We start from the raw sequence: 12978 nt of genomic DNA, 5'->3' as shown, positions 1-12978 counted from the left end.
ATTTTTTCAAAAAAATGTTTTTACGCAGGCTGAGTTGTCGAGGCCTGATTTTTCTGCCTATGATAAAAACCCTTCTGTTTCCACCGCCAAACGTATCAGGGGAGCCTTTGCAACAGTTTGGCACCATTTTTGAGTGAATTGGATGACGTCAGATTTTTGGTGAAATTCTGACCCGCCGGTCAGGGATTTTTTCAAAAAAAAGTTTTTTCGCACGCTGAGTTGTCGAGGCCTGATTTTATTTCCTACGATGAAAACCCTTCTGTTTCCACCGCCAAACGTATCAGGGGAGCCTTTGCAACAGTTTGGCACCATTTTTGAGTGAATTGGATAACGTCAGATTTTGGGTGAAATTCTGACCCGCCGGTCAGGGATTTTTTCAAAAAAAAGTTTTTTCGCACGCTGAGTTGTCGAGGCCTGATTTTATTTCCTACGATGAAAACCCTTCTGTTTCCACCGCAAAACGTATCAGGGGAGCCTTTGCAACAGTTTGGCACCATTTTAGAGTGAATTGGATAACGTCAGATTTTTGGTGAAATGCTGACCCGCCGGTCAGGGATTTTTTCAAAAAAAAGTTTTTTCGCACGCTGAGTTGTCGAGGCCTGATTTTATTTCCTACGATGAAAACCCTTCTGTTTCCACCGCCAAACGTATCAGGGGAGCCTTTGCAACAGTTTGGCACCATTTTTGAGTGAATTGGATGACGTCAGATTTTTGGTGAAATTCTGACCCGCCGGTCAGGGATTTTTTCAAAAAAAAGTTTTTTCGCACGCTGAGTTGTCGAGGCCTGATTTTATTTCCTACGATGAAAACCCTTCTGTTTACACCGCCAAACGTATCAGGGGAGCCTTTGCAACAGTTTGGCACCATTTTTGAGTGAATTGGATGACGTCAGATTTTTGGTGAAATTCTGACCCGCCGGTCAGGGATTTTTTCAAAAAAAGTTTTTTCGCACGCTGAGTTGTCGAGGCCTGATTTTATTTCCTACGATAAAAACCCTTCTGTTTCCACCACCAAACGTATCTGGGGAGCCTTTGCAACAGTTTGTCACCATTTTTGAGTGAATTGGATAACGTCAGATTTTTGGTGAAATTCTGACCCGCCGGTCAGGGATTTTTTCAAAAAAAGTTTTTTCGCACGCTGAGTTGTTGAGGCCTGATTTTATTTCCTACGATAAAAACCCTTCTGTTTCCACCACCAAACGTATCTGGGGAGCCTTTGCAACAGTTTGTCACCATTTTTGAGTGAATTGGATAACGTCAGATTTTTGGTGAAAGGCTGACCCGCCGGTCAGGGATTTTTTCAAAAAAAGTTTTTTCGCACGCTTAGTTGTCGAGGCCTGATTTTATTTCCTACGATAAAAACCCTTCTGTTTCCACCACCAAACGTATCAGGGGAGCCTTTGCAACAGTTTGGCACCATTTTTGAGTGAATTGGATAACGTCAGATTTTTGGTGAAATTCTGACCCGCCGGTCAGGGATTTTTTCAAAAAAAAGTTTTTCCGCAGGTTAAGTTGTTGAGTCCGGTTTTTATTTCCTACGATAAAAACCCTTCTGTTTCCACCGCCAAATGTATCAGAGGAGCCTTTGCAACAGTTTGGCACCATTTTTGAGTGAATTGGATAACGTCAGATTTTTGGTGAAATGCTGACCCGCCGGTCAGGGATTTTTTCAAAAAAATGATTTTACGCAGGCTGAGTTGTTGAGGCCTGATTTTTCTGCCTATGATAAAAACCCTTCTGTTTCCACCGCCAAACGTATCAGGGGAGCCTTTGCAACAGTTTGGCACCATTTTTGAGTGAATTGGATAACGACAGATTTTTGGTGAAAGGCTGACCCGCCGGTCAGGGATTTTTTCAAAAAAAGTTTTTTCGCACGCTGAGTTGTCGAGGCCTGATTTTATTTCCTACGATAAAAACCCTTCTGTTTCCACCGCCAAACGTATCAGGGGAGCCTTTGCAACAGTTTGGCACCATTTTTTAGTGAATTGGATAACGTCAGATTTTTGGTGAAATTTTGACCCGCCGGTTAGGGATTTTTTCAAAAAAAAGTTTTTCTGCAGGTTAAGTTGTTGAGTCCGGTTTTTATTTCCTACGATAAAAACCCTTCTGTTTCCACCGCCAAATGTATCAGGGGACCCTTTGCAACAGAATGGCACCATTTTTGAGTGAATTGGATAACGTTAGATTTTTGGTGAAATTCTGACCCGCCGGTCAGGGATTTTTTTCAAAAAAAAGTTTTTTCACACGCTGAGTTGTCGAGGCCTGATTTTATTTCCTACGATAAAAACCCTTCTGTTTCCACCACCAAACGTATCAGGGGAGCCTTTGCAACAGTTTGGCACCATTTTAGAGTGAATTGGATAACGTCAGATTTTTGGTGAAATGCTGACCCGCCGGTCAGGGATTTTTTCAAAAAAAAGTTTTTTCGCACGCTGAGTTGTCGAGGCCTGATTTTATTTCCTACGATGAAAACCCTTCTGTTTCCACCGCCAAACGTATCAGGGGAGCCTTTGCAACAGTTTGGCACCATTTTTGAGTGAATTGGATGACGTCAGATTTTTGGTGAAATTCTGACCCGCCGGTCAGGGATTTTTTCAAAAAAAAGTTTTTTCGCACGCTGAGTTGTCGAGGCCTGATTTTATTTCCTACGATGAAAACCCTTCTGTTTACACCGCCAAACGTATCAGGGGAGCCTTTGCAACAGTTTGGCACCATTTTTGAGTGAATTGGATGACGTCAGATTTTTGGTGAAATTCTGACCCGCCGGTCAGGGATTTTTTCAAAAAAAGTTTTTTCGCACGCTGAGTTGTCGAGGCCTGATTTTATTTCCTACGATAAAAACCCTTCTGTTTCCACCACCAAACGTATCTGGGGAGCCTTTGCAACAGTTTGTCACCATTTTTGAGTGAATTGGATAACGTCAGATTTTTGGTGAAATTCTGACCCGCCGGTCAGGGATTTTTTCAAAAAAAGTTTTTTCGCACGCTGAGTTGTTGAGGCCTGATTTTATTTCCTACGATAAAAACCCTTCTGTTTCCACCACCAAACGTATCTGGGGAGCCTTTGCAACAGTTTGTCACCATTTTTGAGTGAATTGGATAACGTCAGATTTTTGGTGAAAGGCTGACCCGCCGGTCAGGGATTTTTTCAAAAAAAGTTTTTTCGCACGCTTAGTTGTCGAGGCCTGATTTTATTTCCTACGATAAAAACCCTTCTGTTTCCACCACCAAACGTATCAGGGGAGCCTTTGCAACAGTTTGGCACCATTTTTGAGTGAATTGGATAACGTCAGATTTTTGGTGAAATTCTGACCCGCCGGTCAGGGATTTTTTCAAAAAAAAGTTTTTCCGCAGGTTAAGTTGTTGAGTCCGGTTTTTATTTCCTACGATAAAAACCCTTCTGTTTCCACCGCCAAATGTATCAGAGGATCCTTTGCAACAGTTTGGCACCATTTTTGAGTGAATTGGATAACGTCAGATTTTTGGTGAAATGCTGACCCGCCGGTCAGGGATTTTTTCAAAAAAATGATTTTACGCAGGCTGAGTTGTTGAGGCCTGATTTTTCTGCCTATGATAAAAACCCTTCTGTTTCCACCGCCAAACGTATCAGGGGAGCCTTTGCAACAGTTTGGCACCATTTTTGAGTGAATTGGATAACGACAGATTTTTGGTGAAAGGCTGACCCGCCGGTCAGGGATTTTTTCAAAAAAAGTTTTTTCGCACGCTGAGTTGTCGAGGCCTGATTTTATTTCCTACGATAAAAACCCTTCTGTTTCCACCGCCAAACGTATCAGGGGAGCCTTTGCAACAGTTTGGCACCATTTTTTAGTGAATTGGATAACGTCAGATTTTTGGTGAAATTTTGACCCGCCGGTTAGGGATTTTTTCAAAAAAAAGTTTTTCTGCAGGTTAAGTTGTTGAGTCCGGTTTTTATTTCCTACGATAAAAACCCTTCTGTTTCCACCGCCAAATGTATCAGGGGACCCTTTGCAACAGAATGGCACCATTTTTGAGTGAATTGGATAACGTTAGATTTTTGGTGAAATTCTGACCCGCCGGTCAGGGATTTTTTTCAAAAAAAAGTTTTTTCACACGCTGAGTTGTCGAGGCCTGATTTTATTTCCTACGATTAAAAAAACCTTCTATATCCACCGCCAAACGTATCTGGGGAGCCTTTGCAACAGTTTGTCACCATTTTTGAGTGAATTGGATAACGTCAGATTTTTGGTGAAATTCTGACCCGCCGGTCAGGGATTTTTTCCAAAAAATGTTTCTGCGTAGGCTGAGTTGTCGAGGCCTGATTTTTCTGCCTATGATAAAAACCCTTCTGTTTCCACTGCCAAACGTATCAGGGGAGCCTTTGCAACAGTTTGGCACCATTTTTGAGTGAATTTGATAACGTCAGATTTTTGGTGAAATTCTGACCCGCCGGTCAGGGATTTTTTCAAAAAAAAGTTTTTTCGCACGCTGAGTTGTCGAGGCCTGATTTTATTTCCTACGATGAAAACCCTTCTGTTTCCACCGCCAAACGTATCAGGGGAGCCTTTGCAACAGTTTGGCACCATTTTTGAGTGAATTGGATGACGTCAGATTTTTGGTGAAATTCTGACCCGCCGGTCAGGGATTTTTTCAAAAAAAAGTTTTTTCGCACGCTGAGTTGTCGAGGCCTGATTTTATTTCCTACGATGAAAACCCTTCTGTTTCCACAGCCAAACGTATCAGGGGAGCCTTTGCAACAGTTTGGCACCATTTTTGAGTGAATTGGATAACGTCAGATTTTTGGTGAAATGCTGACCCGCCGGTCAGGGATTTGTTCAAAAAAATGTTTTTACGCAGGCTGAGTTGTCGAGGCCTGATTTTTTTGCCTATGATAAAAACCCTTCTGTTTCCACCGCCAAACGTATCAGGGGAGCCTTTGCAACAGTTTGGCACCATTTTTGAGTGAATTTGAAACGTCAGATTTTTGGTGAAATTCTGACCCGCCGGTCAGGGATTTTTTCAAAAAAAAGTTTTTTCGCACGCTGAGTTGTCGAGGCCTGATTTTATTTCCTACGATGAAAACCCTTCTGTTTCCACCGCCAAACGTATCAGGGGAGCCTTTGCAACAGTTTGGCACCATTTTTGAGTGAATTGGATAACGTCAGATTTTTGGTGAAATTCTGACCCGCCGGTCAGGGATTTTTTCAAAAAAATGTTTTTACGCAGGCTGAGTTGTCGAGGCCTGATTTTTCTGCCTATGATAAAAACCCTTCTGTTTCCACCGCCAAACGTATCAGGGGAGCCTTTGCAACAGTTTGGCACCATTTTTGAGTGAATTGGATAACGACAGATTTTTGGTGAAAGGCTGACCCGCCGGTCAGGGATTTTTTCAAAAAAAGTTTTTTCGCACGCTGAGTTGTCGAGGCCTGATTTTATTTCCTACGATAAAAACCCTTCTGTTTCCACCGCCAAACGTATCAGGGGAGCCTTTGCAACAGTTTGGCACCATTTTTTAGTGAATTGGATAACGTCAGATTTTTGGTGAAATTTTGACCCGCCGGTTAGGGATTTTTTCAAAAAAAAGTTTTTCTGCAGGTTAAGTTGTTGAGTCCGGTTTTTATTTCCTACGATAAAAACCCTTCTGTTTCCACCGCCAAATGTATCAGGGGACCCTTTGCAACAGAATGGCACCATTTTTGAGTGAATTGGATAACGTTAGATTTTTGGTGAAATTCTGACCCGCCGGTCAGGGATTTTTTTCAAAAAAAAGTTTTTTCACACGCTGAGTTGTCGAGGCCTGATTTTATTTCCTACGATTAAAAAAACCTTCTATATCCACCGCCAAACGTATCTGGGGAGCCTTTGCAACGGTTTGTCACCATTTTTGAGTGAATTGGATAACGTCAGATTTTTGGTGAAATTCTGACCCGCCGGTCAGGGATTTTTTCAAAAAAATGTTTCTGCGCAGGCTGAGTTGTCGAGGCCTGATTTTTCTGCCTATGATAAAAACCCTTCTGTTTCCACTGCCAAACGTATCAGGGGAGCCTTTGAAACAGTTTGGCACCATTTTTGAGTGAATTTGATAACGTCAGATTTTTGGTGAAATTCTGACCCGCCGGTCAGGGATTTTTTCAAAAAAAAGTTTTTTCGCACGCTGAGTTGTCGAGGCCTGATTTTATTTCCTACGATGAAAACCCTTCTGTTTCCACCGCCAAACGTATCAGGGGAGCCTTTGCAACAGTTTGGCACCATTTTTGAGTGAATTGGATGACGTCAGATTTTTGGTGAAATTCTGACCCGCCGGTCAGGGATTTTTTCAAAAAAAAGTTTTTTCGCACGCTGAGTTGTCGAGGCCTGATTTTATTTCCTACGATGAAAACCCTTCTGTTTCCACAGCCAAACGTATCAGGGGAGCCTTTGCAACAGTTTGGCACCATTTTTGAGTGAATTGGATAACGTCAGATTTTTGGTGAAATGCTGACCCGCCGGTCAGGGATTTTTTCAAAAAAATGTTTTTACGCAGGCTGAGTTGTCGAGGCCTGATTTTTTTGCCTATGATAAAAACCCTTCTGTTTCCACCGCCAAACGTATCAGGGGAGCCTTTGCAACAGTTTGGCACCATTTTTGAGTGAATTTGAAACGTCAGATTTTTGGTGAAATTCTGACCCGCCGGTCAGGGATTTTTTCAAAAAAAAGTTTTTTCGCACGCTGAGTTGTCGAGGCCTGATTTTATTTCCTACGATGAAAACCCTTCTGTTTACACCGCCAAACGTATCAGGGGAGCCTTTGCAACAGTTTGGCACCATTTTTGAGTGAATTGGATGACGTCAGATTTTTGGTGAAATTCTGACCCGCCGGTCAGGGATTTTTTCAAAAAAAAGATTTTCCGCAGGTTAAGTTTTTGAGTCCGGTTTTTATTTCCTACCATAAAAACCCTTCTTTTTCCACCGCCAAACGTATCAGGGGAGCCTTTGCAACAGTTTGGCACCATTTTTGAGTGAATTGGATAACGTCAGATTTTTGGTGAAATTCTGACCCGCCGGTCAGGGATTTTTTCAAAAAAATGTTTTTACGCAGGCTGAGTTGTCGAGGCCTGATTTTTCTGCCTATGATAAAAACCCTTCTGTTTCCACCGCCAAACGTATCAGGGGAGCCTTTGCAACAGTTTGGCACCATTTTTGAGTGAATTTGATAACGTCAGATTTTTGGTGAAATTCTGACCCGCCGGTCAGGGATTTTTTCAAAAAAAAGTTTTTTCGCACGCTGAGTTGTCGAGGCCTGATTTTATTTCCTACGATGAAAACCCTTCTGTTTCCACCGCCAAACGTATCAGGGGAGCCTTTGCAACAGTTTGGCACCATTTTTGAGTGAATTGGATGACGTCAGATTTTTGGTGAAATTCTGACCCGCCGGTCAGGGATTTTTTCAAAAAAAAGATTTTCCGCAGGTTAAGTTTTTGAGTCCAGTTTTTATTTCCTACGATAAAAACCCTTCTTTTTCCACCGCCAAACGTATCAGGGGAGCCTTTGCAACAGTTTGACACCATTTTTTAGTGAATTGGATAACGTCAGATTTTTGGTGAAATTCTGACCCGCCGGTCAGGGATTTTTTCAAAAAAAAGTTTTGTCGCACGCTGAGTTGTCGAGGCCTGATTTTATTTCCTACGATGAAAACCCTTCTGTTTCCACTGCCAAACGTATCAGGGGAGCCTTTGCAACAGTTTGGCACGATTTTTGAGTGAATTGGATAACATCAGATTTTTGGTGAAATTCTGACCCGCCGGTCAGGGATTTTTTCAAAAAAAAGTTTTTTTGGACGCTGAGTTGTCAAGGCCTGATTTTATTTCCTACGATGAAAACCCTTCTGTTTCCACCGCCAAACGTATCAGGGGAGCCTTTGCAACAGTTTGGCACCATTTTTGAGTGAATTGGATTACGTCAGATTTTTGGTGAAATTCTGACCCGCCGGTCAGGGATTTTTTCAAAAAAAAGTTTTTTCGCACGCTGAGTTGTCGAGGCCTGATTTTATTTCCTACGATGAAAACCCTTCTGTTTCCACCGCAAAACGTATCAGGGGAGCCTTTGCAACAGTTTGGCACCATTTTAGAGTGAATTGGATAACGTCAGATTTTTGGTGAAATGCTGACCCGCCGGTCAGGGATTTTTTCAAAAAAAAGTTTTTTCGCACGCTGAGTTGTCGAGGCCTGATTTTATTTCCTACGATGAAAACCCTTCTGTTTCCACCGCCAAACGTATCAGGGGAGCCTTTGCAACAGTTTGGCACCATTTTTGAGTGAATTGGATTACGTCAGATTTTTGGTGAAATTCTGACCCGCCGGTCAGGGATTTTTTCAAAAAAAAGTTTTTTCGCACGCTGAGTTGTCGAGGCCTGATTTTATTTCCTACGATGAAAACCCTTCTGTTTACACCGCCAAACGTATCAGGGGAGCCTTTGCAACAGTTTGGCACCATTTTTGAGTGAATTGGATAACTTCAGATTTTTGGTGAAATTCTGACCCGCCGGTCAGGGATTTTTTCAAAAAAAAGATTTTCCGCAGGTTAAGTTTTTGAGTCCGGTTTTTATTTCCTACCATAAAAACCCTTCTTTTTCCACCGCCAAACGTATCAGGGGAGCCTTTGCAACAGTTTGGCACCATTTTTGAGTGAATTGGATAACGTCAGATTTTTGGTGAAATTCTGACCCGCCGGTCAGGGATTTTTTCAAAAAAATGTTTTTACGCAGGCTGAGTTGTCGAGGCCTGATTTTTCTGCCTATGATAAAAACCCTTCTGTTTCCACCGCCAAACGTATCAGGGGAGCCTTTGCAACAGTTTGGCACCATTTTTGAGTGAATTTGATAACGTCAGATTTTTGGTGAAATTCTGACCCGCCGGTCAGGGATTTTTTCAAAAAAAAGTTTTTTCGCACGCTGAGTTGTCGAGGCCTGATTTTATTTCCTACGATGAAAACCCTTCTGTTTCCACCGCCAAACGTATCAGGGGAGCCTTTGCAACAGTTTGGCACCATTTTTGAGTGAATTGGATGACGTCAGATTTTTGGTGAAATTCTGACCCGCCGGTCAGGGATTTTTTCAAAAAAAAGATTTTCCGCAGGTTAAGTTTTTGAGTCCAGTTTTTATTTCCTACGATAAAAACCCTTCTTTTTCCACCGCCAAACGTATCAGGGGAGCCTTTGCAACAGTTTGACACCATTTTTTAGTGAATTGGATAACGTCAGATTTTTGGTGAAATTCTGACCCGCCGGTCAGGGATTTTTTCAAAAAAAAGTTTTGTCGCACGCTGAGTTGTCGAGGCCTGATTTTATTTCCTACGATGAAAACCCTTCTGTTTCCACTGCCAAACGTATCAGGGGAGCCTTTGCAACAGTTTGGCACGATTTTTGAGTGAATTGGATAACATCAGATTTTTGGTGAAATTCTGACCCGCCGGTCAGGGATTTTTTCAAAAAAAAGTTTTTTTGGACGCTGAGTTGTCAAGGCCTGATTTTATTTCCTACGATGAAAACCCTTCTGTTTCCACCGCTAAACGTATCAGGGGAGCCTTTGCAACAGTTTGGCACCATTTTTGAGTGAATTGGATTACGTCAGATTTTTGGTGAAATTCTGACCCGCCGGTCAGGGATTTTTTCAAAAAAAAGTTTTTTCGCACGCTGAGTTGTCGAGGCCTGATTTTATTTCCTACGATGAAAACCCTTCTGTTTCCACCGCAAAACGTATCAGGGGAGCCTTTGCAACAGTTTGGCACCATTTTAGAGTGAATTGGATAACGTCAGATTTTTGGTGAAATGCTGACCCGCCGGTCAGGGATTTTTTCAAAAAAAAGTTTTTTCGCACGCTGAGTTGTCGAGGCCTGATTTTATTTCCTACGATGAAAACCCTTCTGTTTCCACCGCCAAACGTATCAGGGGAGCCTTTGCAACAGTTTGGCACCATTTTTGAGTGAATTGGATTACGACAGATTTTTGGTGAAATTCTGACCCGCCGGTCAGGGATTTTTTCAAAAAAAAGTTTTTTCGCACGCTGAGTTGTCGAGGCCTGATTTTATTTCCTACGATGAAAACCCTTCTGTTTACACCGCCAAACGTATCAGGGGAGCCTTTGCAACAGTTTGGCACCATTTTTGAGTGAATTGGATAACTTCAGATTTTTGGTGAAATTCTGACCCGCCGGTCAGGGATTTTTTCAAAAAAAAGATTTTCCGCAGGTTAAGTTTTTGAGTCCGGTTTTTATTTCCTACCATAAAAACCCTTCTTTTTCCACCGCCAAACGTATCAGGGGAGCCTTTGCAACAGTTTGGCACCATTTTTGAGTGAATTGGATAACGTCAGATTTTTGGTGAAATTCTGACCCGCCGGTCAGGGATTTTTTCAAAAAAATGTTTTTACGCAGGCTGAGTTGTCGAGGCCTGATTTTTCTGCCTATGATAAAAACCCTTCTGTTTCCACCGCCAAACGTATCAGGGGAGCCTTTGCAACAGTTTGGCACCATTTTTGAGTGAATTTGATAACGTCAGATTTTTGGTGAAATTCTGACCCGCCGGTCAGGGATTTTTTCAAAAAAAAGTTTTTTCGCACGCTGAGTTGTCGAGGCCTGATTTTATTTCCTACGATGAAAACCCTTCTGTTTCCACCGCCAAACGTATCAGGGGAGCCTTTGCAACAGTTTGGCACCATTTTTGAGTGAATTGGATGACGTCAGATTTTTGGTGAAATTCTGACCCGCCGGTCAGGGATTTTTTCAAAAAAAAGATTTTCCGCAGGTTAAGTTTTTGAGTCCAGTTTTTATTTCCTACGATAAAAACCCTTCTTTTTCCACCGCCAAACGTATCAGGGGAGCCTTTGCAACAGTTTGACACCATTTTTTAGTGAATTGGATAACGTCAGATTTTTGGTGAAATTCTGACCCGCCGGTCAGGGATTTTTTTTCAAAAAAAAGTTTTTTCGCACGCTGAGTTGTCGAGGCCTGATTTTATTTCCTACGATGAAAACCCTTCTGTTTCCACTGCCAAACGTATCAGGGGAGCCTTTGCAACAGTTTGGCACGATTTTTGAGTGAATTGGATAACATCAGATTTTTGGTGAAATTCTGACCCGCCGGTCAGGGATTTTTTCAAAAAAAAGTTTTTTTGGACGCTGAGTTGTCAAGGCCTGATTTTATTTCCTACGATGAAAACCCTTCTGTTTCCACCGCCAAACGTATCAGGGGAGCCTTTGCAACAGTTTGGCACCATTTTTGAGTGAATTGGATTACGTCAGATTTTTGGTGAAATTCTGACCCGCCGGTCAGGGATTTTTTCAAAAAAAAGTTTTTTCGCACGCTGAGTTGTCGAGGCCTGATTTTATTTCCTACGATGAAAACCCTTCTGTTTCCACCGCAAAACGTATCAGGGGAGCCTTTGCAACAGTTTGGCACCATTTTAGAGTGAATTGGATAACGTCAGATTTTTGGTGAAATGCTGACCCGCCGGTCAGGGATTTTTTCAAAAAAAAGTTTTTTCGTACGCTGAGTTGTCGAGGCCTGATTTTATTTCCTACGATGAAAACCCTTCTGTTTCCACCGCCAAACGTATCAGGGGAGCCTTTGCAACAGTTTGGCACCATTTTTGAGTGAATTGGATGACGTCAGATTTTTGGTGAAATTCTGACCCGCCGGTCAGGGATTTTTTCAAAAAAAAGTTTTTTCGCACGCTGAGTTGTCGAGGCCTGATTTTATTTCCTACGATGAAAACCCTTCTGTTTCCACAGCCAAACGTATCAGGGGAGCCTTTGCAACAGTTTGGCACCATTTTTGAGTGAATTGGATAACGTCAGATTTTTGGTGAAATGCTGACCCGCCGGTCAGGGATTTGTTCAAAAAAATGTTTTTACGCAGGCTGAGTTGTCGAGGCCTGATTTTTTTGCCTATGATAAAAACCCTTCTGTTTCCACCGCCAAACGTATCAGGGGAGCCTTTGCAACAGTTTGGCACCATTTTTGAGTGAATTTGAAACGTCAGATTTTTGGTGAAATTCTGACCCGCCGGTCAGGGATTTTTTCAAAAAAAAGTTTTTTCGCACGCTGAGTTGTCGAGGCCTGATTTTATTTCCTACGATGAAAACCCTTCTGTTTACACCGCCAAACGTATCAGGGGAGCCTTTGCAACAGTTTGGCACCATTTTTGAGTGAATTGGATGACGTCAGATTTTTGGTGAAATTCTGACCCGCCGGTCAGGGATTTTTTCAAAAAAAAGATTTTCCGCAGGTTAAGTTTTTGAGTCCGGTTTTTATTTCCTACCATAAAAACCCTTCTTTTTCCACCGCCAAACGTATCAGGGGAGCCTTTGCAACAGTTTGGCACCATTTTTGAGTGAATTGGATAACGTCAGATTTTTGGTGAAATTCTGACCCGCCGGTCAGGGATTTTTTCAAAAAAATGTTTTTACGCAGGCTGAGTTGTCGAGGCCTGATTTTTCTGCCTATGATAAAAACCCTTCTGTTTCCACCGCCAAACGTATCAGGGGAGCCTTTGCAACAGTTTGGCACCATTTTTGAGTGAATTTGATAACGTCAGATTTTTGGTGAAATTCTGACCCGCCGGTCAGGGATTTTTTCAAAAAAAAGTTTTTTCGCACGCTGAGTTGTCGAGGCCTGATTTTATTTCCTACGATGAAAACCCTTCTGTTTCCACCGCCAAACGTATCAGGGGAGCCTTTGCAACAGTTTGGCACCATTTTTGAGTGAATTGGATGACGTCAGATTTTTGGTGAAATTCTGACCCGCCGGTCAGGGATTTTTTCAAAAAAAAGATTTTCCGCAGGTTAAGTTTTTGAGTCCAGTTTTTATTTCCTACGATAAAAACCCTTCTTTTTCCACCGCCAAACGTATCAGGGGAGCCTTTGCAACAGTTTGACACCATTTTTTAGTGAATTGGATAACGTCAGATTTTTGGTGAAATTCTGACCCGCCGGTCAGGGATTTTTTTTCAAAAAAAAGTTTTTTCGCACG

This window comes from Zootoca vivipara, chromosome 11 (assembly GCF_963506605.1).
Source record: "Zootoca vivipara chromosome 11, rZooViv1.1, whole genome shotgun sequence".
Taxonomy (NCBI): domain Eukaryota; kingdom Metazoa; phylum Chordata; class Lepidosauria; order Squamata; family Lacertidae; genus Zootoca; species Zootoca vivipara.
The sequence above is the reverse complement of the archived record's forward strand: the minus strand, read 5'-3'. Positions refer to the sequence as shown.